General features: G+C 43.8%; 1 protein-coding gene across 5 annotated transcripts in view; it reads right to left on the bottom strand.

Annotated features, from left to right (window-relative positions):
- The window catches only part of LOC137639857 (PH and SEC7 domain-containing protein-like), a 261,377-nt gene that overhangs the window by 221,091 nt on the left and 13,618 nt on the right, over positions 1 to 26,668 (bottom strand). The window lies entirely within an intron of this gene.

Below are 26,668 nucleotides of genomic sequence, written 5' to 3'. Positions count from 1 at the left end.
GTGTTGTCAGAGTCCACCTCCACCACCTTGTTAAGCTGGAGGGACTTGAAGTTTATCAAGGCCAGATGAACCGCCAACAGCTCCTTGCAATAGATGTGAAGTGTCCTTAGCTCCTGATTCCATGTTCCCGAGCATTCCTGTCCGTCCAAAGTCGCACCCCAGCCCGTGTCTGATGCGTCAGAGAAGAGACGGCGGTCGGGTTTCTGAACAGCCAAAGGTAGACTTCCTTGAGAAGAAAGCTGTTCTTTCACCACGTGAGAGTAGACCTCCTCTCTTCGGAAACAGGAACTGAGACCGTCTCTAGCGTCATGTCCTTTATCCAGTGAGCCGCTAGATGATACTGAAGGGGGAGGAGGTGGCGTCTCCCTAACTCGATGAACAGGGCCAGCGATGAAAGTGTCCCTGTTAGACTCATCCACTACCTGACTGAGCATCGGTTCCTTCTCAGCATGCTCTGGATGCATTCTAGGGCTTAGTAGATCCTTGGGGCCGACGGAAAAGCCCGAAAAGCTCGACTCTGAAGATCCATACCCAGGTAGACAATGGTCTGGGATGGGACGAGCTGGGACTCCTCAAAATTGACCAGGAGGCCCAGTTCCTTGGTCAGATCCATAGTCCATCTGAGAATCTCCAGACAGCAACGACTTGTGGGAGCTCTTAAAAGCTAGTCGTCTGACGGAGCCGGACACAAGATCATGGTACTGCTGCACAGTCTGTGAACTGTCAACCATGGGGAAGCGAGGAAGTACAGCGACAACCCGAAGCTGTCTAGACTGTCTGGGTCGTACAGACAACTCCTTATCGGGTTGCTGAGGTTGCCGCACTGCGTCACAACAAGTCACTTCTGCTGGTTGTTGAACGTCTTCCCAGTGACACACTGACTCCGTAAACAAAAAAATCCTCTAACAAGGACTAAGCTTGGACTGCATGTCTTGCAACAAAGCTCAAGGTCTATGGGAGCAGGTGTGGTAACAGACGGGGTTAGCGACTGAAGTGGAACCATTACCCTCCCTGGAAGCATGTTATGCTTAAATAAAAGTCCATAGGAGGCTAAGCAGCTAAAGGCTCCTCTCCAAATGACAGAGTCCTCAAGGGAATATCAGAAGGAGGGAGAATAGCACTTTCTCATCTACAGGAACCATATCCGAGAAAAGCTAAGTTCTCTCAGTGAGGGTTTCACTGGTGCAAAAGCAGCAGACTAGAAGGCAACGTTATGAAACTGCTTGACAGTCTAGTGAGTTGGCAACAACCAAAGATGTGTGACTGAGGAGCATGCGGTAAGGTATGCAGAGCATGCTGTATGTAGAGCATGCTGTAAGGTAAGCAGAGCATGTTGCATGGCGTGCGGCTTATGCTGCATGGGAAGAGTCTCATGTTGCATGGGATGAGGCTCATGCTGCATGGTATGAGGCTCATGCTGCATGGGATGAGGCTCATGTGCAAGGGATGAGGCTCATGCCGCATGCGTTGAGGAGGATGCCGCATAGTATGAGGCTCCTGCCTCATGGGTTGAGGCGGTTGCCGCATAGCATGAGGCTCCTGCCTCATGGTTTGAGGAGGATGCCGCATAGCATGAGGCTCCTCATAGCATGAGACTCCTGCCTCATGGGTTGAGGAGGATGCCGCATAGCATGAGGCTCCTGCCTCATGGGTTGAGGAGGATGCCGCATAGCATGAGGCTCCTGCCTCATGGGTAGAGGAGGTTGCCGCATAGCATGAGGCTCCTGCCTCATGGGTTGAGGAGGATGCCGCATAGCATGAGGCTCCTCATAGCATGAGGTCCCTGCCTCATGGGTTGAGGAGGATGCCGCATAGCATGAGGCTCCTCATAGCATGAGGCTCCTGCCTCATGGGTTGAGGAGGATGCCGCATAGCCTGAGGCTGCTGCCTCAAGGATGGTGGAGGTTGCTGCAACGCATGAGGCTGCTGCCTCAAGGATGGAGGAGGTTGCCGCAACGCATGAGGCTCCTGCCTCAAGGGAAGAGGAGGTGAGTTGAGGCTCTTGCCTCAAGAGTTGAGGTTCTTGCCTCAAGAGTTGAGGCTCTTGCCTCAAGAGTTGAGGCTCTTGCCTCAAGAGTTGAGGTTCTTGCCTCAAGAGTTGAGGCTCTTGCCTCAAGAGTTGAGGTTCTTGCCTCAAGAGTTGAGGCTCTTGCCTCAAGAGTTGAGGCTCCTGCCTCAAGGGTTGAGGAGGTTGCCGCAACGCATGAGGCTCCTGCCTCAAGGGAAGAGGAGGTGAGTTGAGGCTCTTGCCTCAAGAGTTGAGGCTCTTGCCTCAAGGGAAGAGGAGGTGAGTTGAGGCTCTTGCCTCAAGAGTTGAGGCTCTTGCCTCAAGAGTTGAGGCTCTTGCCTCAAGAGTTGAGGTTCTTGCCTCAAGAGTTGAGGTTCTTGCCTCAAGAGTTGAGGCTCTTGCCTCAAGAGTTGAGGCTCCTGCCTCAAGGGTTGAGGAGGTTGCCGCACAGCGCTGGTACCTGGCAACTCCCAATGCGGCAGCTCACGCATGGAGGCAGGAGGAGCCTCAACATCATACGTCTGACAGGGTGGACTGCGCAGAGGTGGAGGAGCGCTAGCAGGAGGAGGTGTGCTAACCTTCTCTGCCTGAAACTCCTGCATCAACACCGCAAGCTGAGACTGCATTGTCTGCAGCATAGACCACTAGAGTCTAAGAAAGACAACAACAAACGGAGCTACTGTCCGTTGAGACTGAGGGTCTAAAACAGCTGGTGCGGCAACAGACGGAGTTACTGTACTGCCTGTTGCGGTACCACCTTGCCTCTCTGGGAGGTGTGCAGTTGTCGTACTGCAGCAAGACTGAACTGACCCAGTGCTAATGGCTCCACCTAGGAGTTGGACTTGCGCGGAAGGGACCGACTTGCACTTAAAAGCTGCAAGATTTGGTCCATGGTTTCTGCGAGAAACCTCTTCCGCAGACGAGGAATAAATGGGCTCTCTCGTCTTTGTGCGGGTGGGGTGATCACGTCGGCTACGTGAGTTGGTTACACCCGAAACCACGGAGGGAAACGTCTGTTCGTCGATCAAGGCCTGATGAACCCATAAGTCCTTCGACGTTACTTCTCCCCTGGCTTGGGAGCTTGTAAGAGGTCCCAGACTAGGCGAACAACTGGCACGAACAGACGAACCCTCGAACGCAACACTGTAACACTTTGCGCTTATCACTTTATCACTTTTGATTTTCTGTTTGCACTTATTTCACTGAACTCGAAACTTTAAGTGGTTTGTACCTGAAACACGCAATTCTATCCTTCATTAAAAGTTAGTAATTGCGAAAACAGTATTACAATGTAACAGAAAAACATAATGAAAGATAAATAATTCAGTGGCTGGAAAAGAGACTAAACACTAGATCAAATAAACTACGTTTAAAATCTCTCACCGCATAAAGCCTGGGAACAAGAATAAAACTCTAGAAACGTTTACCTTCTTCCCCTAAAGAGACTAGGGAGAAGAGCAAAAACGATAACAACGTTACCCGCTTGAACGAAACGTTTATCCTCCTCTCTCTCCCTCCGTCTCTATCTCTCTCTCTCTCTCTCTCTTGACTTAGAACCTGAGAGATGAGCCCAATTATATATATCGTTAAAACATATTATTGTTAAAGGAAAAAAACTGAAAGATTTCCCAAATAAAAAGTTTCTTTATTAGAATTAAAACCATTTAAGCTAAGAAAGAATGAACGAAACGCTAGAATCGGTTTACTCTTACTGCAACGTGACACCGTGAATACTCTCTCTCTATCGTAACGATAGAGCGCAAGTTGAACGTTCTGAACGTCAACAACTGCAGAGACAAAACAAAACGTTAGTTCAACTTTGAAAACAGTACGAGACTATCAAAGAAATTCTTTCAAAAACATTAAAATAGCATAATATGTTAACAGGTAAAAACGAAATGACGGGCTCAATGTTAATTAACTTCGGTTCCAAGAAAAGACCGCCTACTATTAGGAAAGGTCGAATATAAACAAATATAAAAATTAATTTTAATAAGTTTATAATAAAAGGAAGTTAATCGAAGAGGCCTATAAAAGGCGGAGAGATAAAAAATAAATCTATAACTTTTGTTAAGCAAAATTAAGAAAGAGAGTCTATACTCTCTTCGACACCAACACTTCCGTCTAAGGGAAGGGTCGGCCATTAAAAGTGAAAGAGAGTTCATACTCTCTTCGTCACCAAAATTAGATAAAAAATTAAATCAAATTAATTCCAAAAACTTGCTAAGCTAATGATAAAGCTTCCTGAATAGCGAAGGCTAAACTCTAGAGCAAATACATCACCAAATCGTGAGCAATAACTCCAGAATCAACAGCGTATCCATGTAGGTCTAGCCGGAGGCACGACAGAGGAAAAATTGAGGTGGTGTTGACAAGAAGTACTGGAGTACCTGACCACAGATGGCGCTGTTGTGTTCACCCCCACCTGTATAGCGATCGCTGGCGTATCCCGACCGTAGATTTCTGTCGGCAACAGAGTTGACAGCTACATGATTATCGGGTAAGATTAATATTGAAAAAGCATCTTTTACAGACTGAGTTCTCAGCATGCATGCGATTTTGTAAAATATCAAACTAACGAAATACGGTACTGTAAATATACAGATTCCGGTTGGCTTAACAAGTAGCATAAGTTTAAATCATGATACCAAAGATAATTTTCTAATACTGTATGATATAGTTGATAAAAATAAATGCTAACTCTCTAGTGATCCGATGATGCAATTCCGCGACAACTTTTTTCCACTAAGCGCTCCGAAGACATGATTGCCCCATTATTGAATACCAGTTTCGCGGAAATACTCACTAAAAATCTGTGTCATCCAAGGAAAGCAAAATTTGTATCCAAATGAGGTCAGGTGCTCGGCCTAGTCAAAAGTCAACAGAAAACAGATAGCAACATGGTATACGTAGGACTGGTCAAGCAAATGTTCAGTACCTGGCGAGCATTCACCTTCTTTACAAGTATCAAGAGCTGTCATCATAAACTTTGTTCTTATTGCATGCAAATGGTGATTAGGAAGTGCTCTTGCCCTTCATAATATTTTCATAAAAAATATGATTTCTACACTACTTCCATGTAAAATAAAACCCTCTACCATGATCTTGTATTGTTTATGAATAATTGAAAAAATCTCTCTCATATTTTCTTTACATTTCCATATAAGGTAAGGTACGTTACCAACAAGAAATTTTACACTATCATTCGACAGCTATCTACCGTGGAATTATTACGCAATCACCTAATCACTTTACAATAAATATATAAGTATTTTTAAACATAGAATCACAGCTCTTTACTATTATTTAGAGTAAAATGATATAAAAAATAAAACTGAAAAATTATTTTATAATGCTCATAATGAATAGAAAGAATGTTTCAGTTATTTAGAGTGAAATACAATAGAAAATAAAGCAAACTAATGAAAAAATTTTTCTGTAATTAGCAGCAAAACAAATAAATGTGGAAATGTAGGTTATCATAGAGAAAGTGTGCATGTATAAACGAGTGACAAATCTCGCGCATAGCTACTGAAGCCGGATCCACTACCTCGTAATGAAGAGTTAAATCTCCACTATTTGATTATAAACTTAACAGTTGTTCCTTTACTTAAACCAGATAGCTCTCTCACTCGTGTCCAAAGGGAAAGGTAACCCCTTTTGGTTGATGTGTTTGACAGTTAGCAGAGTAATGAGAAAATTTCCCTTTTTCATTCCAGTTTTCCTAAGGCGCAACTAACTAGTTTAGCTTGGCAGTGACGTGAAATCTAAACTCTCTTGATGGACCTCGATGCTTATGGAGGTGTTGACCCAAATGGTATTTTTCATTCATTTTTTATAAAGACTGTTGATTTCTTAGCCACTAAGCTGTCTTTTACTTTCCAAAGGCTGGCAAGAAGAGGTTCTTTCTGCACTTGTTGGAGAACTGGTAATGTTACTTTGTTGGGAAATGTGTTTGTGGTATCTCCAGCCCATCTGATTACTGACCAATTTCCATAACTCCCATATAATCTAGTGTTTCAATATCTTTTTGCAAAATAACAAATTTGGAAATAATATGAACTTTTACCAACTACAGTATACAAACCTTGAGCTCTTTACAGTAGATACTATTTAGGCGAATGCTGAAAACTAGCCAAAAGACTTTTTAGCGAGTTAGCGGGGGTAGACTAGCTGGAGCGACACACTCACAGGTTGAGCAACATCACCTTTTAAATTGCAGGCAAGAATTTCCTGGAGGTTAGGTGATGATAGGTCAGGTATGAGTAAAAAGCTCAAGGTTTGTATAGTAGGGAAAAAATACAGATCATTTTGAAATATGCCATTTGTTCCGACAAGAATACAAACCCTTTTACTCTTTACAGTGGAGACTCACCCTTTGATGGGTGGAAATCCTAAAAAAAACTGGCTGGTTCCTGCCTTGGGGTGTTAATTTGTGCTTCACACGAGCTTAATAGATACACCTTTACACCTTGATAATTCTCCGCATGTGAGAAATTTATCAGTCTGGCAATTCAGTGAATGTGAGAACTTAGCAATGAGACTTGACCAGGTAAAGTAATATTTGGGGCCAAACTCCACCTGCAATTAAAGATCAGCTTGCAGAGTTTCTCGGGTACTCACCTGTAGTTAAAGGTCAGCTTGCATTGTTCCTCGGTTGTTCCACCCCAAGAAAGGGGAGAATGAGAGACGAAAAGGCCAGTCACTCACATGCATTCTAGTCTTTTACTGGGTAACATCTGCCCTCAACTAACTGCTACTTGTCCTACAAGGGACCTGAGGTGTTTGTGACCACATTTTGTGCAGCCACCACAGGCCCTATGGAGAAAGTGTCCAGGTTCCTGTGGGTTACGTCTAGCAGGTAGTGGGCTGTGAAGGCCATTTGACCCTTCCACATGCCCATTTGTCATATCTGCGCAAAAAGAGAAGCTCTTTTTGAATGCCAGGGATACGCTTATACCAATGACGTTATGAACTCTCGGTCTTCGAGTCTGAGGCTTAGTCTGGAACAAGAGCACTCTTTCAGTCACTTGCCTAATCCAAGCAGAGATAGTATTGCATGTTATTTTCCTCTTGACTTTGGCCGTGCTAACAAAAAGTCTGTTAGTCTGTGGGCGAGCTCCTGTGGTTCGTTTGAGATAAGACCTCAAGTGCCCTAATAGGGCATAATAACAGTGTAAGCTCCTGATGAGTCCCCGTCCACAGAGCCTTAACAGTCCGTTCCTTAGAAGGGGAACCCAAAATCCCCAAGGAAGACCACCACTGCCGCAAAGCATCAGAAGTAATAGACTCCCTTACGTTCGAGGGCACCACCGCTTCGCTAGGGGGAGTGACAGAGTTTTCTCCATAAGGTTGTCCGGGGTCAAAGGGTGACGGAAACCAGCCAAGCAGTCAGTGTGGCAAAATAGACACGACGTAGAAGGAAGTCTGGGCTTCTTCCCTTTGGAGGAAGAACCAAAAGGGGGAAGAGTCTTGCTACAACTTCTTTCATCGCCTAACGAATCTATGTCACGGGGGGATGGCCACTCCCTACAAAAATTACATGCAGATTCTTGGGAACATGAATGGCCCCTGCAAGGACAGATGTCATGTGGGTCCGTCTCTATGGCAGACATGTAGGTGTCGTAATAGCGCCCTTCCACTCCAGGACAAACCCCCATGGTTTGAAGCTCCACAACACAACAATATTCATTCCTGAAAAGAAAGAGAGGTTCAATAGAACTAACCAGTTGTCAAAAATTGACAGGAGAGACACGCAGGAACGTCTGATCTCTACCGTGGCAAAATAAAAAGTGACCTTTATTCAACTGGTGTGTGTGAGTGGGGCGACTAGTCCATCCCCGTTACTCATTCTCCGTGCGAACTAGCAGTGGGTAGTTATACCTTGCTAAAAAGTCTTTGGCTATTTTTCTGCAATCACCAAAATAATATCCACTGTAAAGAGCAAAAGGGTTCTTATTCCAGTCATAATAAATATCTAAATAAGTATACTGAAGGTAATCATCTGTTCCCAAGTTTGCTATTTGATTTTCATAAAGGGCTTGGAGCATGCAATGTCCTTCTCATAATATCCAATGCTGTACAGAAATCCCACGATTGTGGTCAGCAAGTTCATATGATTGCCCTTGATTTTAGTGCTGCTTTTGACTATGTTATTCATGATGTCCTTACTTTCAAACTAAAAACAGTTGGGAATAGGGGGTCTTTTTTTAGTATCATTATTGAATTTTTTGAGAAATAGATTGCAGAGTGTTGTTGTTGATGGGCACCATAGTGGGGGGAGACTAATCTATCCCCATTAATCCTTCCCCGTATGAACTAGCGGTACGTAGTTATACCTTGCTAAAAAGTCTTTTGGCTAGTTTTCAGCATCACCGAAATAATATCCACTGCAAAGAGCGGAAGGGTTCTTATTCGTGTCGGAAAAAATATCTAAATAAGTATACTGAAGGTAATCATCTGTTCCCAAGATTGCTATTTGGATTTCATAAAGGCCTTGGAGCATGCAATGCCCTTCTTACAATATCCAAAGCTGTACAGAAATCCCTTGATTGTGGTCAGAAAGTTCAAATGAATGCCCTTGATTTTAGTGCTGATTTTGACCATGTTAATCATGATGTCCTTATTTTCAAACTCAAACAATTGGGAATAGAGGGGTCTTTTTTAAGCATTATCGATTTTTTGAGTAGTAGATTGCAAAGTGTTGTTGACGGGCACCATAGCGAGCATAGGAATGTGGTATCTGGTGTCATTCACAGTAAGTGTTCTTAGCCCATTACTTCTACTATAAATGATTTGGCCTAGAAAACAAGATTGTTGCAAATGCAGATGATGCTACTCTTTTTGCATAAAATCCATCTTCTGAATATAGATCGGGGGTTGTTGCATCCCTTAATAAAGATCTGGCAAAAATTAGTGCATGGTTCACTAACTGAATCCTATGATTGTAAGTAGATCGAGTACAGTGGCTCCTCAATATCCAGATCTCTGCATTGATAATGTTTATTTAACTCTATACCAATCTTTTTAAAATTTCAGATGTGTCTTGATAGCAAGTTCATTTCTGAGAAATGTATTCGGTCTGTTTCTTATTCAAATTGCATAGAAAATTATCTTACTGAGAAAGTTTTTTGAGATTTTTGGTGATCAATCTATCCAAAAGGATTTTTAATGCTTTCCTCAAGAGGATTTTTAATGCTCTCATTCTGCCTTTTTTTGAGTATTGTTTTCCTGTCTGAGCTTCAACTGCTGAATCTCATCTTACTTTGTTGGACAAGAACTTGCGTTCTATTAATTTTCTTATTCCGAATCTAGATATTAATCTCTGGCACTGTCGTTAAGTTACTTCTTTATACAAGTTGCCCAAGATTTTTCATAACTCTGACCATTCTTTGCATGCAGATCTTCCCAGACAATATCATCCAGCACATAATAGTAGGTATACAGTTAATTCCAACAGTCATGCCTACTCCCTCCACCATTAGAAGTTTTATTCCAGCTATGACCAGGTTGTGGAATGATCTTTCTAATCAGGCAGTTGAATCATTGGAACTTCAGAAGTTAAAACTTGCAGAAAATTACTTTATGCTGAACAGGCTGACAAAGATCTCTCTTCATAATTTATACATGACGGATCTATTTTAACATTGCTACTGATCTTAAAAAATTTCATATTACTCATTCATTACTTATACAGTTTATTTATTTCCTTATTTATCCTACCCTCACTGGGCTTTTTTCCTGTTGAAGCCCTTAGGGTTAATGCATCCTGCTTTTCCAACTAGGGTTATAGCTTAGCTAGTAATAATAATAGAAAAAAAAAATAGAAAAAACAGCAACCCTTCCTATCTTCCTCTCTTTCCAGTATGGACAGACCACACAGGGCATAACTTTTACAACTTGGGAGTATTTCGAGGCCTGATTTAAACGACCAGAAGAAACCACTGCCCTTCTTTTAGAGCATGTTTGAAAATTAAACTGGACATGAAGGCAGTTACCAAGAAATTAGTTTCAGATTGAAAATATTCTTTGTTTACTATTTAAACCAAACAAGTAAAGTAAGAGCCAACCATTGTATTGCAAGGCAGCTAAATCATTTAGAGATGTCTAAAGACATCAGATCTTTTGTCACACAGTATTTAGACTCCTTTGCCTTCCCTTTCTTTTCCAAATAATTTCCACCTGCATTAGAGCACAAAAAGCAGTTGCCAACAGTATCCAATACATTCAAAAGAGCTGCCCTATAAATTATTACCTAAAATAAAATATACAAATTCTAAAAATATGAATCTGCCTTGTGACTTAATAGTACAGATGGCAAAATGAAAAATGATAAATGAAAATTGTGTAAGTACTATACTGGTAACCCATGCTGAAATACTCACTTTCTCCCGCATATAAAACACTAAGAAATACCAATGAGGAAGTTGATAAGGATGTAGGCAACAAAAGAACTATGAACTAATAATTCCTTTGATCCATTCAGATCAACAGTTATAAAATAGATACTAAACAGCAAAGATACTTCTAAAATATAGCAACTCCCTGGAATGGCTGAATGAACAACTGGCTGACATTCTCTATGCCGAGAATGACCTAGAAGCAACTAATCACATAAAATTAGTGCAACTATAATTCTTTCTAACTACAATAATCTATTACTGCCTTTTAAGGAAGTTTTATTTCTATTACAAGAAAGGTTAAAGGTTTTAATTTTTCCATGAACATACTGTATACCTAAATTATAGTTTAACCTTGATGCTATGTCATGTAATGCACAGCAGATTTCCAATAAAAGTACAGCATTCAATTACTAAAAACTAGAGCTTTCAATAATTTCCCTTTCTGAAGAGATATTTGTCATAAATATATCTAAAAAAACTTTCACCAAAAGTACTGTAAATGATAAACCTGTGAATAAATAATAGCTTTCTTTACATGCTTAAGCATGTAAATTGTCCTATTCAAAGATCTAAGAATGCTTTTCTTTGTGAATAATGAACAATTTTACTCAAATACAAATATATTCTGTATATTTATATATACAGTACTTATAAATACACAGCTACGTATTACATGCTGAGGCAATGTCTGTCAATCACAGATGACTTTGCAAGCATTTATAGTTAAATACATCGTTGAATCTGAGGTAAGCTATAGTGGACAAAAGTATTCAGGGAGCCATTCAGATGGCAATAAGCAGATAAACAAGTGCAAAAGTTAAAAGGTAAACAATAGTAACTGGGCACTCAAAAAACACAGTAAGCAATTTCAAGAATGAATTCCAAGAGCGTATTTCAGGAGCCAACAAAGCTTTCCAAATATCTACAACAAAATTTGCTAACTAAAAGACATCACCAGAAGCTGGCACTAACAGCACTGCTACAATTAGTGACTGAAGAGTAGACAACTCTTGATGCTCTGGATGAAGAAGCCTTTGCAAGTGACCAAGAAGTAAATACCAGATCATTCCACATACATTAAAAACATTTTTGCAGGCTATGCAATGTATTCAGCACTGCAAGAAGCAATGATGCCATTCACAAAGTCGCTTGATTCAAAATATTTTGCTGTAAAAATCAGTGCTAGATCTTAATACATTGCAAGGTGGCATTGCCTGTGTACTGAATTTGTACAGTACCAGTTGTGCATCTCTTAAGTTGAAAATAACTACACCGACCTTGTTTAGAAAACAGCACTCTACTCGACTCAGCAGTTAGGCAGAAAAACCTGAGAAAATAGTACACAAGAAACAAAAGGTATTTAGCTAATCTTTTAATAAAAATAATAACAATGTCTCCATTACCAAACTCTCTTTGGTTATACACATAAGATGAGAGACTGAAAACAATACTTCTGACAAAAAAGAATCCTGGTTTTAAACAAACTACTTTCCCAGAGTATGTGATGTGGGCCACAACCACCCCTAAAGGGCTAGCCCTTTGAATAGTTCATGGCATCAGTAACTTCCAGAATAAAAAGGAAGGAATCATAATTCCATGTTACGTTTTAACATGTCAAGAGCTTTTAAGTAGTCTAAACACGTTCAAATCAAAGACAGCATCATGTGTCACAAAAGGAAATCACAAAGATGATATATGCAGATGATAATGATACAGACTGGAAAAATTAATAGTCTCCAGTATAACATTGAAAATTTTATACTTCTTTTTGCTTAGCTTGAGTAAAAAATCCTCCCCCAAGATACTATAAATATTTTCTTTGACCATGCATTACAACAGAAAGTTAGTATATAACACAAATGTTAATGAAAAACCACTTTACAATAAACACCACAATTAATTTTTCAATACAATTTATTTTTGAAAACCCAATTAGAACAGCAAGTAAATTTAAATTCTGAGAAAAAATTTACATAATCCTGGAACCAGCAGATAGCTAATGCGTAAAGAATTGATTTATTTATACAAGGTTTCTAAAGTTATTATATCATCACTGAAATAAAGACATGGACAGAAGTTTCTAAATGCTTAAGATTATTTTGTAAGGAGGACCAAAGGAATGCATTACTAGTACAGTTTAAAATAGAGTAATGACAACATACCACCAGCTTTCCATACAAAGACCAACCTTATTATATAATCAATATATTACAATTTTTCAAGTAATTTGTATTTTTCAATATTTAACTTAGCCGGTGATTATAATAGCTGCAACTCTGTTGCTCGACAGAAAACTCTAAGGTAAAACTCGCCAGCGATCGCTACACAGGTTGCGGGTGTGCCCAACAGCGCCATCTGTCGTCCAGATACCCAGTACTCAATGTAAACAGAGACTCAATTTTCTCTCTGTCGTGCTAACGACAAGACGTACTTACTCGCTGTTGCTAAACTGGAGTTTTTTCACAACTAATTGGTGAAGTACATTATTCTAGTTTTGAGCTTTCGCTGTGCAAGGTTTCTCTTCACAAATCCTTCAACTCTTTTTGATAACGGATTCTTTGTTGATGACTTTTTGATAGTTTTTTTATTTCCCCTTTGACCAATTCAAAATGGCTGACCCTTCACAAGTCCCAAAATTTAGGAAGTGCAATGCTAGGGACTGTTCAAGGCGTCTTCCGAAGGCTTCTATCGACCCTCACACTGTTTGTTCCAATTGTCGGGATAAAACCGGTCAATTGGAAGATCGGTGTGAGGAGTGCGTTGGGCTTTCGGAATTCGATTTTATCGAATTCCAAAAGTATACACGTAGGCTAGAGAGAGATAGAGTTAGGAGAAGTTCCTCTCGTTCTATCGATATTTCCTCTCCTCATGCCCCACAACCTATTCCTTCCCCTGTAGTGGTTGCTCCTAATCCCCCTCCTGGCACTCAGGAACCTTCGATGGCTGATATGATGCGTGCCATCCAAGCTCTGGGTGAGAGAGTTGAGTCCCTTGCTAGTGACCGTAATCAACTTATGGCGGATGAGAAGGAGCTGAAGTGCAAAAGTGCAGTGGGAAGTGTTAAAGTGAGTGATAGTGTTGTGGATAGTGTTGCGCTTGAGGGTTCGTCTGTTCGTGCCTGTCGTCCTCCTAGTCCGGGACCTCTTGCAAGCTCCCAAGTCCAGGGGAGAAGCAATGTCGTACGACAAATGGGTTCGAGAGGCTTTAATCAGCGAACAGACGTTCCCTCCGTGGTATCGGGCGTATCTACCCAAGATCGCCCCTGCCTAACTAAGACGAGAGAGCCCATATATACCTCGTCTTCGGAAGGTGTTTCTCGCAAGAAACCCTGGACCAAGGTCTCACGACCGTTAAAGCGCAAGTCGGTCCCTTCCGCACAAGTCCAACGGCCCAGTTGTAGCCACTGGGTCAGTTCGGACTCGCTGCAGTCATCCGATGACTGCTCTCCTCCTAAGAGAGGCAAAGCGGTACCGCTTCAGACAGTTACACCGTCTGTCGCCGCACCTGCTCCTGTAGACCCTAAGTGGTCTCTACTGCAAGACATGCAGTCTCAGCTAACGTCTCTTATGCAGGACTTTCGTGCGGAGAAGGTTGCTGCTGCACCAGCTAGTGCAGCTCCTTGCCTACAACCGCCCACACGATCGGTTGTGCGTCCGGTGGACGCTGAGGTAACCTTCTCACGCACACCAGTTGAGAGAGTTCCGCCACCCATGCGTTCCAGTGTGATCTGCCAGCCGCATGTTGACGTTCAGCGACGCACGGAGGTCTCCGTTGACGTTCGTGAGGTTCAACAACCGTCAGAGTTGTTTTGTTTTGACGCGGTGCGTCAACCTCCGCAACCCAGTGTGGTTGCCACTGCTCACCCACATCAGTCCAGACAGTCTGGAGTAGACGCTGTGCGTCCCCGCGCTGCTATGGTTGTTGCCAGCTCACAGACTGGGCAACAGTTCCATGACGTTGCGTCCGGCTCAGTCACGCATGCACCCGTGCGACCGGACTCAGCTTACCAGCCGTTACCCACTCCGTTGCCGTTCCCTCATCAGTTATCGGATGAGGGACTTTCTGATGATGATGTTGCTGCACACGTAGATGAACCGCATTCAGAACTGGACGAGCCTAAGTCTACGCAACCCTCTTTGGACTTTAGGAAAGTTTTGGCCCTGTTCAAAGAGATGTTTCCGGACCAGTTTGTTTCTGTGGCTCCGCGTTCTCCTCCGTCAGAGTTTGTGTTAGGCATGCCGTCATCCACTCCTGCCTTTACTAGACTCGTCCTCGCACGCTCGTCCAAGAGAGCTTTGCGTGTGATAGGAGAATGGCTGCAGTCCAAGAAGAGTTTAGGGAAGACAGCTTTTACGTTTCCCCCTGCTAGACTCTCTTCTAGATTGAGCGTATGGTATGCCACGGGAGAAGTTCTCGGCTTGGGAGTTCCTGCCTCTGCCCAGGGCGACTTCTCAAGCCTAGTAGACTCTCCCCGCCGCCTTGCCATGAGACGCTCAAAGATATGTTGGTCATCTTCGGACCTGGACCACCTGCTGAAAGGTATCTTTAGAGCCTTCGAAGTTTTTAACTTCTTAGACTGGTGTCTAGGAGCTCTAAGCAGAAAGATCTCTCCGACAGAGAAGGAGACTTCCTTGCTCATTATGTCCTGCATGGACAAGGCCGTACGTGATGGGTCTAATGAGCTTGCTGCATCTTTTGTGTCCGGAGTCCTTAAGAAGCGTGAAAACCTATGCTCATTCCTTTCAGCTGGAGTTACACCATGCCAGAGATCCGAACTTCTGTTTGCTCCGCTTTCCAAGTGCCTTTTTCCAGAAGACCTGATTAAGGAAATTGCCGCTTCTTTGATACAGAAGGATACTCACGATCTTGTTGCGTCCTCAGCTCGCAAAGCCACCCCTTTGCCTACCTTGTCAGCTAGACCAAGGATGGACACTCCAGCGTCCCGTTTTATTCCGCCCTTTCGTGGCAGAGCCTCCAGCAGAGGAGGTGCTCGTGCCGAAGGGAAACGAGGAAAGAAGAAAGGAACCAAGTCCTTTAAGGGCAGAGTCTGACTGCCAGCTTCTTCAGACAGCAGTGGGAGCCAGACTCAAGAACTTCTGGCAGACCTGGGAAAAGAGAGGCGCAGATGCACAATCTGTGAAGTTGCTCAGAGAGGGGTACAAGATCCCGTTTGTACGAAAACCCCCTCTAGCAACGTCTCCCATCGATCTCTCTCCCAGGTAGAGAGAGGAAGACAAGAGACGAGCATTGAAACAGGAAGTGTCTCTCTTACTAGAGAAGGGAGCGGTAGTCAAAGTCTTGGACCATCAAACCCCGGGATTCTACAACCGCCTCTTCTTGGTGTCAAAGAAGACAGGAGGGTGGAGGCCGGTGCTAGACGTCAGTGCGCTGAATGTCTTTGTCACAAAGCAGACGTTCTCCATGGAGACCACAAAGTCGGTTCTAGCAGCGGTCAGAAGGGAAGACTGGATGGTCTCTTTAGACCTAAGGGACGCCTACTTCCACGTCCCCATCCACCCGGACTCCCAACCTTTTCTGAGATTCGTTTTCGAAAAGGTTGTCTACCAGTTTCAAGCCCTGTGCTTTGGCCTAAGCACAGCTCCTCTTGTGTTTACGAGGCTGATGAGGAATGTAGCCAAATTCCTTCATTTAGCGGACATCAGAGCCTCCCTCTATTTGGACGACTGGCTTCTCAGAGCTTCTTCCACTCGTCGCTGTCTGAAGGATCTAAAGTGGACTCTAGATCTGACCAAGGAATTGGGTCTCCTTGTCAATATGGAAAAGTCACAAGTGGTCCCATCCCAAACTATTGTGTATTTAGGGATGGAGATTCACAGTCTAGCTTTTCGGGCTTTTCCGTCGGCCCCCAGAACAAGCCAACCCCAGTTATGCATCCAGAACATGCTGAAGAAGGAACGATGTTCAGTCAGGAAGTGGATGAGTCTGATAGGGACGCTATCATCCCTGGAACAGTTTGTGTCATTAGGAAGACTACACCTCCGTCCTCTTCAATATCACCTAGCATTTCACTGGAAAAAGGACAAGACGCTAGAAGCGGTCTCGATCCCCATTTCCGAGAAGATGAAGTCTTGCCTGACGTGGTGGAAGGACAGTATCAGCCTCAGAGAGGGTCTGCCCCTGGCTGTTCAGACTCCCAACCACGTTCTCTTCTCGGACGCATCGGACGTAGGCTGGGGCGCGACATTAGACGGTCGGGAATGCTCGGGAATATGGAACTCGAGTCAAAGAACAATGCATATCAACTGCAAGGAGCTACTGGCAGTACATCTGGCCTTGAAAAGCTTCAGGTCTCTCCTTCAAGGCAAAGTGGTGGAGGTGAACTCGGACAACACCACGGCTTTGGCGTACATCTCCAAGCAAGGAGGGACCCACTCACTGACGTTGTACGAGATCGCAAGGGACCTGCTCACCTGGTCAAAAGGTCTAAACATATCGCTAGTAACGAGGTTCATCCAAGGCAACTTGAATGTCATGGCAGATTGTCTCAGTCGTAAGGGACAAGTAATTCCAACAGAATGGACCCTCCACAAGGATGTATGCAAGAGACTTTGGGCCACTTGGGGCCAGCCAACCATAGATCTCTTTGCAACCTCGATGACCAAGAGGCTCCCAATATATTGCTCACCAATCCCGGACCCAGCAGCAGTTCATATAGATGCCTTTCTCCTAGATTGGTCACATCTAGATCTATATGCATTCCCACCGTTCAAGATTGTCAACAAGGTACTGCAGAAGTTCGCCTCTCACGAAGGGACAAGGTTGACGCTAGTTGCTCCCCTCTGGCCCGCGAGAGAATGGTTCACCGAGGTACTTCGATGGCTAGTAGACGTTCCCAGAACTCTCCCTCTAAGGGTGGACCTTCTACGTCAGCCACACGTAAAGAAGGTACACCAAAGCCTCCACGCTCTTCGTCTGACTGCCTTCAGACTATCGAAAGACTCTCGAGAGCTAGAGGCTTTTCGAAGGAGGCAGCCAGGGCGATTGCTAGAGCAAGGAGAACATCCACCCTTAGAGTCTACCAATCGAAGTGGGAAGTCTTCCGAAACTGGTGCAAGTCAGTATCTGTTTCCTCGACCAGTACCTCTGTAACTCAAATAGCTGACTTCCTCTTATACCTGAGGAAAGAACGATCTCTTTCAGCTCCCACTATCAAGGGTTACAGAAGCATGTTGGCATCAGTCTTCCATCACAGAGGCTTAGATCTTTCCAACAATAAAGATCTACAGGACCTCCTTAAGTCTTTTGAGACCACGAAGGAGCGTCGTTTGGTTACACCTGGTTGGAATTTAGACGTGGTACTAAGATTCCTCATGTCAGACAGGTTCGAGCCGCTACAATCAGCCTCCCTGAAAGATCTCACCTTAAAGACTCTTTTCCTGGTGTGCTTAGCCACAGCTAAAAGAGTCAGTGAGATTCATGCCTTCAGCAAGAACATCGGATTTTCATCAGAAAAGGCTACATGTTCACTACAACTTGGTTTTCTAGCCAAAAACGAGCTGCCTTCTCGACCTTGGCCGAAATTGTTCGATATTCCAAGCTTATCGAATTTGGTTGGCAATGAACTAGAAAGAGTCTTATGCCCTGTGAGAGCTCTTAAGTTCTATTTAAAACGAACTAAACCTTTACGAGGCCTGTCTGAAGCTTTATGGTGTTCAGTTAAGAAACCATCTTTGCCTATGTCAAAGAATGCTTTATCCTATTTTATCAGACTGTTAATACGAGAGGCTCATTCCCATCTGAGTGAGGAAGACCAAGCTTTGCTGAAGGTAAGGACACATGAAGTTAGAGCTGTCGCAACTTCCGTGGCCTTTAAACAAAATAGATCTCTACGAAGTATAATGGACGCAACCTATTGGAGAAGCAAGTCAGTGTTCGCGTCTTTTTATCTTAAGGATGTCCAGTCTCTTTACGAGGACTGCTACACACTGGGACCATTCGTAGCAGCGAGTGCAGTAGTGGGTGAGGGCTCAACCACTACAATTCCCTAATTCCATAACCTTTTAATCTTTCTCTTGAAATGTTTTTATTGTTGTTTTTGGGTTGTCCGGAAGGCTAAGAAGCCTTTCGCATCCTGGTTGATTTGGCGGGTGGTCAAAGTCATTTCTTGAGAGCGCCTAGATTAGGGGTTTTGATGAGGTCCTGTTGTATGGGTTGCAACCCTTGATACTTCAGATCCTAGGGGTCGCTCAGCATCCTAAGAGGATCGCGAGGCTCCGTAAGGAAGACGTACTTAAAAAGGCAGAGTAATTGTTCAAGTCGACTTCCTTACCAGGTACCTATTTATTTTGTTTTTGTTATTTTGATAACTTCTAAAATGAAATAAAAACTCTTATCTCATAATAATGTAAACATATATTGCTGGTCTCTACCCACCCCCCTGGGTGTGAATCAGCTATTATAATCACCGGCTAAGTTAAATATTGAAAAATGTTATTTTGATAATAAAATAAATTTTTGAATATACTTACCCGGTGATTATAAATTAAAGGACCCTCCCTTCCTCCCCAATAGAGACGCAGTGGAACGAGGAGAAAATTGAGTCTTTGTTTACATTGAGTACTGGGTATCTGGACGACAGATGGCGCTGTTGGGCACACCCGCAACCTGTGTAGCGATCGCTGGCGAGTTTTACCTTAGAGTTTTCTGTCGAGCAACAGAGTTGCAGCTATTATAATCACCGGGTAAGTATATTCAAAAATTTATTTTATTATCAAAATAACATTTTTCTTAACTATAAACAATTGAATCCTTCAAATAGAAATATGAGTCCAGCACAAGATATGACAGCCATTAAATCATTAACAAGGTATATACTGTAAAGTTGTAACAGACAATGGGTGGTACGGGGAAGCCCTGCCCACCTGTCAGTCAGTGAGACTAGTACTTTTGGCCTTAGGCCTGGGACTGAGAGCGGTGGTTAAGGTAGGAAATGTAACTTGAAGAACCCAGGTTTCTATTGATATGGAAAATGAATAATGCTTAAAAAATTTGTTATTTGTTCCCAGTTGCATACAACCCTTCCTTTAAATAGAAGACTTGCCCATTGGTAGGAGGAAATCCATACAAAAGAAAATCTGGCTGGTTAATCCTTCCCAGAAATTTCTTGTACAGGTTATAAGACAATGACTCCGGCCACCTCCTAACAGATTGAGCATAGGAATGCAAAGTTATCTGGTTACACCCATACCTATAAAGTACAGTCTGGTACACAGTCAGTGGAAGAACGTACAATCCTACGACAAAATTAAAATTTTTAAAATTAATTTGTTTTTCCCCTAACTGTACTATCCTATAACTCATTCTTAAGTGGGTGGAAGTCCATATTACCAAATTGGCTGGCTAAAACCCTGGGATAGCTATGCTTGAACCTGATATGTACAGAGCGTAGCAGCCTGCACACCTCACCGACCAGGGTTGAAGGTAATGCCAAGTTCAATCCCATGCAACCAAGGCTGTTGTACTATACAGGGTACAAGAAAATCTCTCTCTTTTAGACTGGTGAGTCTTTTAAGCAAGACAAATCCAAATCAATAGGTTTACCGGTACATATCCATCTTCCATTTCATAAGGAGGATTGTGGAATGAACACTTCTATTCTAACAGAAATAGGAATACTACTTGCTATCAGTGGTGCTTACATGTACCAACATCCGTCCAGCTGTATGGGGCTCCAACAGCTATACCCCAAGGGAGAGGATGAAGAGGATCTCACTCTCACTCTCATCCTAGGCTTACAGTGTAACCGTCATCTTAAAAGTAATACTCTTGGTCTTGTAAAGGAGCTGAGGTCAGTACACGACTTATTGAGCACCAACCACATGTCCTATTGAAAATGTATTCAGAGGCTTGTGAATGCATTCCCACAAATAATGCACAGTAAAAGTGGTAAGGCAGTTCCATACCCAAGCATCTAAAACCTTTGCCGCAGAGCTTGAAGGCTAGAGTAGCACCAACTCCTTTGATTTCACTGCCGTGCACCTTAAAAAGCATTCTTATGATGTTTTATAAGAATAGCAGGAGGAAGCAAAACCTATAAATAAATATCATATGGGGTGACACTGAAAACTAATTCCAAGATCCAATTAATACCACTAAAACCCGTCCTTGACACATACTTGAGCAAAAAGGCAAAAATGAAAATTTTCTTGGACTACTAAGAGGGATGTTTTATGTGCATGTCCCGTTGAAGTTGGTGGACAGGTAGCAAGGTCAGGACAGTTACAGGCCAGGTGGTGAGTATTATTGTTAAATAATAATGTCTTGACATCATTACCTTGTTCAAGAGTCGTCGTATTAGAGTGAACAGTGGAAAGGTATACATGTCTAGATTGACTGGCTCTCAAGCAATTCTAACATGCGTTTAGGATTGACGCAGGCTTTAGCAGAAAGATGGCGACGTCCTTCAGCGGGGACTAAATATACAGCCACTCCAAAGGCATGCTTGGAGGTATCTGCAAAACCATGCAATACTACACAGTATTCTAAAAGTTTTATTGCAGCAGTGACCAAGTTATGGAATGATCTTCTTAATGGTAGCTGAATTGGTGGAACTTTAAAACTTTCAGCAAATGTTTTTAAGCTAAAAAGGCTAACATAAGTCTCATTTTATAGTTTATACATGAATGATCTATCTTAATGTTGTTACTGTTCTTAAGGCCTTTTATATCAATAGTTCAATACTGTACTTCTCTTGTAGTTTGTTTATTTCATTATTTCTTTTCCTCTCTGGGATATTTTTGCCTGCTGGAGACCTTGCACTTATAGCTTCATATTTTCCCAACCAAGGTTGTGGCTTAGCTAATAATAATAATAATAAAAACGCTTGACCAATAATTATTATCATTATTATTATTATTATTATTATTATTATTATTATTACTATTATTATTATTATTATTGAAATTACTGTATCATTATCATTATTATTATTATTATTATTATTAAAATTATTATTATTATTATTATTATTATTATTATTATTATTATTACTATCATGAGGGCGTAATGCTCCATTGGTACACTCTCACAGCCAAAAGAAGATTTTGATCTTGGTGACTTTATCACCATACCAGTACTTAAGAATAGGTTCCATAAACTAGGTCTGGCAGTAGAGGTTCTCTTATGGTTAGCGGCTTAGTACCATTATGGGACACCAATGTAATTGGCCTGATCGTTGATTACTTCCCTAAGCGAAGAAACTGTAAATTATGAAAATCTGGAATTACTGATTAACTGAATTTGAGTTTTGCTACAAAGTCAGGAAACAAAGATAATAAGACCCGTCTCCAGTGCTCAGAGTGAGAGAACAGATGCGAAAGTGTAAATCACTTATGCACTTATTCAAAGCCAAAGCAAGGAGAAAAACCATGTTTTAGGGTAAGGTAGCTAGTCTCAACAGTTCATAGGGAGCTCTCTTAACAACTGCAACACCTTACTCACATCCCAGGATGGAGGTCGAATTTCATGAGGGGAACAGGCCTGCTGCATACTTCTAATGAGCATAGATAATTCCCATGAAAAGAAAATATCTACTCCTCTCAGTCTCAGAACCTGGCTCACGGCTGAAACATAACCCTTTTACTGCTGAGACAGAGATGGTTTTCCCTTTCATAAGTACACCCGAAAATCCAATACAAGCGGAAAACAAACTGAGAATAAGAATCATTCCATGGCATCAACCACAGAACATGGCTCCTTTGCTTGTTACACATCAGTGGAGAATTTCCTGAGGTATCAGGATATGTCTTGAATTTCGCACGAACAACTTCTCTCATGGAGGAGGTGCTGGATAATGTCCACCCATGAAGTGACAGAGACTTCACATAGTTGTGTAACTCCTGTGTGTGGGCTGCTGTCAAAGCAGGTCTCTACTAGTAAGAGCAGAAGGTCCAGGTACCTTTCTTCTAAGGCCACATCAGAGCTACTAGAGTCAACTTTAGATCTAGGAATAACAACACTTTTTTCATCACCCTTTAAAGAAAGCATAAAGGCGAAAAAGCATGAACATTGAGGCCATCCCAGGGGTGCTAGAATACATCCTCAAGGGTTGCTGCCAGGTCTGGCACTGGTGAGCAATACAGTATGTATGACAGATCTATGTTAACCATGTTACTATTCTTAGAATACTTTATATTACTCATTACTTCCCATGTAGTTTATATATTTCCTTCTTTCCCTTCATCACTGGATTATTTTTTTTCGTTGGAGCCCTTGGGCTTATGACATCCTGCTTTTCCAACAGGGTAGTAGCTTAGTTAGTAATAAGAAGAGTCATGCTACTGTACAGTATTTCTCTAAGCTTACTTATACGATCATACTTCATACTTTGCTTGGGCATAAGATTTGACTTATGATCACCAAAGTAGACTGTAGAACCATCAGAGATCAGTCTCCAACAAGTTTGAACAACTTTGAGTGCATTCTTCTTGAGAAACGAAGGCCTGACCAAAATAGTTTTCAAAGGGCATTGACCCTTGGAAGTTATTGCACAATGAATAAGGGAATAGTGACTAACAGTCATCCACATCACTACTGCACCAACATATCTTTTTTTCAACCTGGTGAGAGAATACAGACCAAACAGCAACTCTCCTCTCCAGGACCAAGTTGGCCTATTGATTGGCTGCCTAGGGGTTCATAAAGTTCACCACCTTTCCACCTGACAAAATAACTGCAAGAATACCTACGAAGGAGCATACTGATGGCTCTCGGAGTTTGCCGCTGGTGCTAGAGTTGCTAGACCAAGGTCGGGTACCATTGGAGGCAAAGCTACCTGAGCCGCCGCTTCCTTCAAAATGGAGGAGTATTAACAGAACACTTGGGAGCACACACTCTTTGGAGAACAACCACTCAACAGCCAGTGTGTATGTGTGTGTTAGGTCCCATGGCGGGCCTAGCATTGGGAGCAGAAGCATGTGCACCTCTCCCAAAACTCAAGGTATCTTCCCTAGCAAGGTCAGTCCTCAGGAGCACTCTGTCTTTCTCTTAGCATGCATGAAGAGAAATCACTAAGAGCCTCCTGAGAATCCTTGCGATAAGTCTTCCTCAACTTCAACTTCTTTTATTTCTTCAGGAAATGAGTAATAATCAAAAGAAAAGACAGAGAAGGAAGACAAAAAATTGGAAGACGAGGGCACTCATTTCTTCTTTCCAGCCTTTTTCGACAAGGCTTCCATAGAGGAAGAAGCCACATGGGCTTCATCAATACCAATTGGAACCTTTGGGAGCATGATTACAGGTACCTTGTCCTTCAAAGCTACCCCCTGAGTAGGGGTCATTGGCATAGGATTCATCTTTGGAGCCCTGGCAGCTGTCAAGACTCTCATCAGCTTCTACACAGGCAGAGCACCTGCAATACCCAAGGAAGAATACAACCTTCTTAGGTCATCATCATTGGTCTAATCTGGTATTGGTGAACTTTGAGGGAAAGCAAGAGGAGTTTCACCTTTACTTGGGGAAGGTGATACTTCCACTTCTGAAAAACACTCCAAGGGTGAGCTAAGGTCTCCACCCTCCCACAATTACTTCCAAAGAGCCAAAACCAAAAAGAACTTGCAAGAGACAAAGAGAGTTAAGTTACACCAGATGAAAAGAATGAGCTATAAAGCTTCTTAGGCATCACCTTTGGGATTTCCAAAGACGACTCCAAAAGATCCCTTCTAGCCGCCTTCTTTGCAAACTCTTCCCACTGAGGAATAGGTCATAACCAGCTCTTGTTAGTCAGAGACAACTGCGAATTTGTGCCCACTACAAAGAGTACAAAGTAGGTGGGGATCAAGGGCAGGTTTCAACATAAACCTACCATACCTTACCACTCCTGCTTGAACACTTACTTATCTCTCCTGTTTCCATGCTTGCAACACCCAGACAGAGAAAGAAAGAAAGAAAAATCAACAGCCAGATCTGAGAGGCAACAAGAGACGGATCGTTAAGAGTCCTTCCGAAGAAGGAGGTAGGACTCGAGCATCGAAGGCCGGATGGGATAGTACCTCCTGACTTCCATCGGAGGTGGAGAACTCTCCGTGCGAAGAGAAATTTCCTCCAAAGGTGGAAAGAAGGAAGTTCGGGCCTCGAGCAACTCCCTCGGCAGAGGTGAATTAGGAGTGTTCGGCGGGAAAGATAGGAAGGACGGGCATTGAAAGCCTAACAGGAGTTAGCTTCACCCTACGGGATGCGATGGCGTCTGAGACTCCTCTTTTCCTCTTCAGGGGGGAAGAAGCCGAGGTTCCTCACAGTAGGACTGCTGGTACCGATGGAAGGGAGGTCAGAGACGAGCATGATGACATAGCCGGCCCGAAGGCTTGCACTACTGCTCTGACCATGGCACCGAACCAGGGCTGTTTGCTGACAGATGCACTGTCGGACAGATCCCCTGAAGGGAAAGGGACCAACAGTTCCCTGTGAGGAGTCTCAAACGATGTTGGTGGTGGGTCTGCCTTTGTAGGACGAATCTTCGGGATCCTGAACCCTTCTGTGGAACCTTTCCCTTTCCCCGGTGGTTGCACTGTAATGCGTTTGCGGGGAGGGGAGTGAGGCGATGTTGACCTGTCACAGTCTTCATTGTGACGTTCCTTGCATATTTGAGCCTGTAAAACCTGTTCAGATGGTTTGTGCAATTGCGCAGGAGAGCGCTGGCATGCTGGAGAGCCGGAGAGTGCCCACGCAGTAGAATGCTGCGCAGGAGCGCAGCAAACCGAGTACGTGCAGGTAAGCACGGGCGCGTAGGTGAGCTCTGGCAAGCCAGAGAGTGTTGAAGCGCAGGAGAGCCCTGGCGCTTAGGAGAGCGCGGGTGCACAGGAGAATGCCGCTGCGTATGAGCACGCTGATGCGTAGGGGAGCACAGCTGCGCAGGGGCTCGCTGACGAGTTGGAAAGTGCTGTAGCATTGGCGAGCGAAGATGACCTGGCGAGCTGGCAAATGCAGGCGAACAGATTGCTGGGGCACTGGAATGCACTGGCGAGTAAGCGAGTGCTGAGGCACCAAAGGGCGCTGAAGCGCTGGATAGCACTGGCGAGCAATGACGCTCTGGAAAACGATGTGCTGGAGGGCGCTGACAAGATGCTGGTGTGCGGTGGTGCACTACAGGGCGCTGGCACGCTGGCGAGCATTGGTGCGCAGCTAAACGCTTAGCTGATGATGAATCGGTGACAGGAACTGTGAAGGCTGGTCCGTAGGTCGGCGTGAAGGTTGAACTGGAACTGGGATGTGCCCTTTGGAAGGACAAACATACACCGACGGGGATCGCAAACGATCCACAGAAGAGTCCAGGACTAGCTGCAGCATCTTCAGGTGAAGGTCCAAAAACAGGCAAAGGTCGAGGGCCGGAAGATAACTGAAGCAGAGGCTCCTCTGCAGGAGACGGCAGCGAGGATGAGGTGCCTTTTCACCGATGGTGAAGGGCCACCTCCAAGGCGAAGCGAAGGGTGAGTTCTGCATCGAAGATGCCCTCTTGGGGCCGGTGGATTAGCAAGCTGACCTTTAGAAGCAGCAGTCCTCCACAGAGGAGTCTCTAGGAGTGAACTCCCACTCGCAAGAGACACCGAAGAAAGACTAGGTTCCCCCTGAAGGATGAGCTGGAATGGGGGGAACAGAGTCGGCAGCAACAGCTGGAGAGTCTGAAGTGGCAGGGGCACCAGCAGCGGCCACAGAAGACGCCTCAGACACTATCAAGTCGACACATGATAGAGGATCTACCTCCGAAGTTAACAACGGATGCGCACTAGCACCACGGATGATGAGGTACAGCAAAGAGTCCTTGGAGGGCAGACCCGGAAGCCCCAAGGACAACCATACCTTTACAAAGGGAGACAGAGACAAGGCCTCATCCGGGAGGAGAGGTGAAGCCACTTCGCTAAGGGAAGCAACACCATCTCTCATGGACCACGGTTGGCCGTACAATAAAGTGTCTGCGCTACTACTCAACGGTCTCGCAGAAGAGACCGAACGAGCAGCAGCTTCGAAGGAAGGTAGGAAGGCGGAAGAAGAGGTCTTGGGTTTTTCCCCTTTCGAAGAAACCTTCGAAGGAGAAATATCCCGTTTTGACTTCTCCTACCGCCGTCGCCCAAACCTTTCCCACTGGGAGGCAGACCACTCCCGACACTCACAACACCTGTTACCACTATCACACTGTTGACCTCTGCAGGCGGGACAAAGGGTGTGGCAATCGGTGTTCGAGGCCGACTTGAAGGTTCCGCAAGGCCGGCCTTCAAGTCCCGGGCAAGTTCGCATGGTTGCAGAA

This window comes from Palaemon carinicauda, chromosome 4 (genome assembly GCF_036898095.1).
Source record: "Palaemon carinicauda isolate YSFRI2023 chromosome 4, ASM3689809v2, whole genome shotgun sequence".
Lineage (NCBI taxonomy): Eukaryota > Metazoa > Arthropoda > Malacostraca > Decapoda > Palaemonidae > Palaemon > Palaemon carinicauda.
Note: the sequence above shows the minus strand (reverse complement) of the source record. Positions and strands in the feature narration are given on the sequence as shown.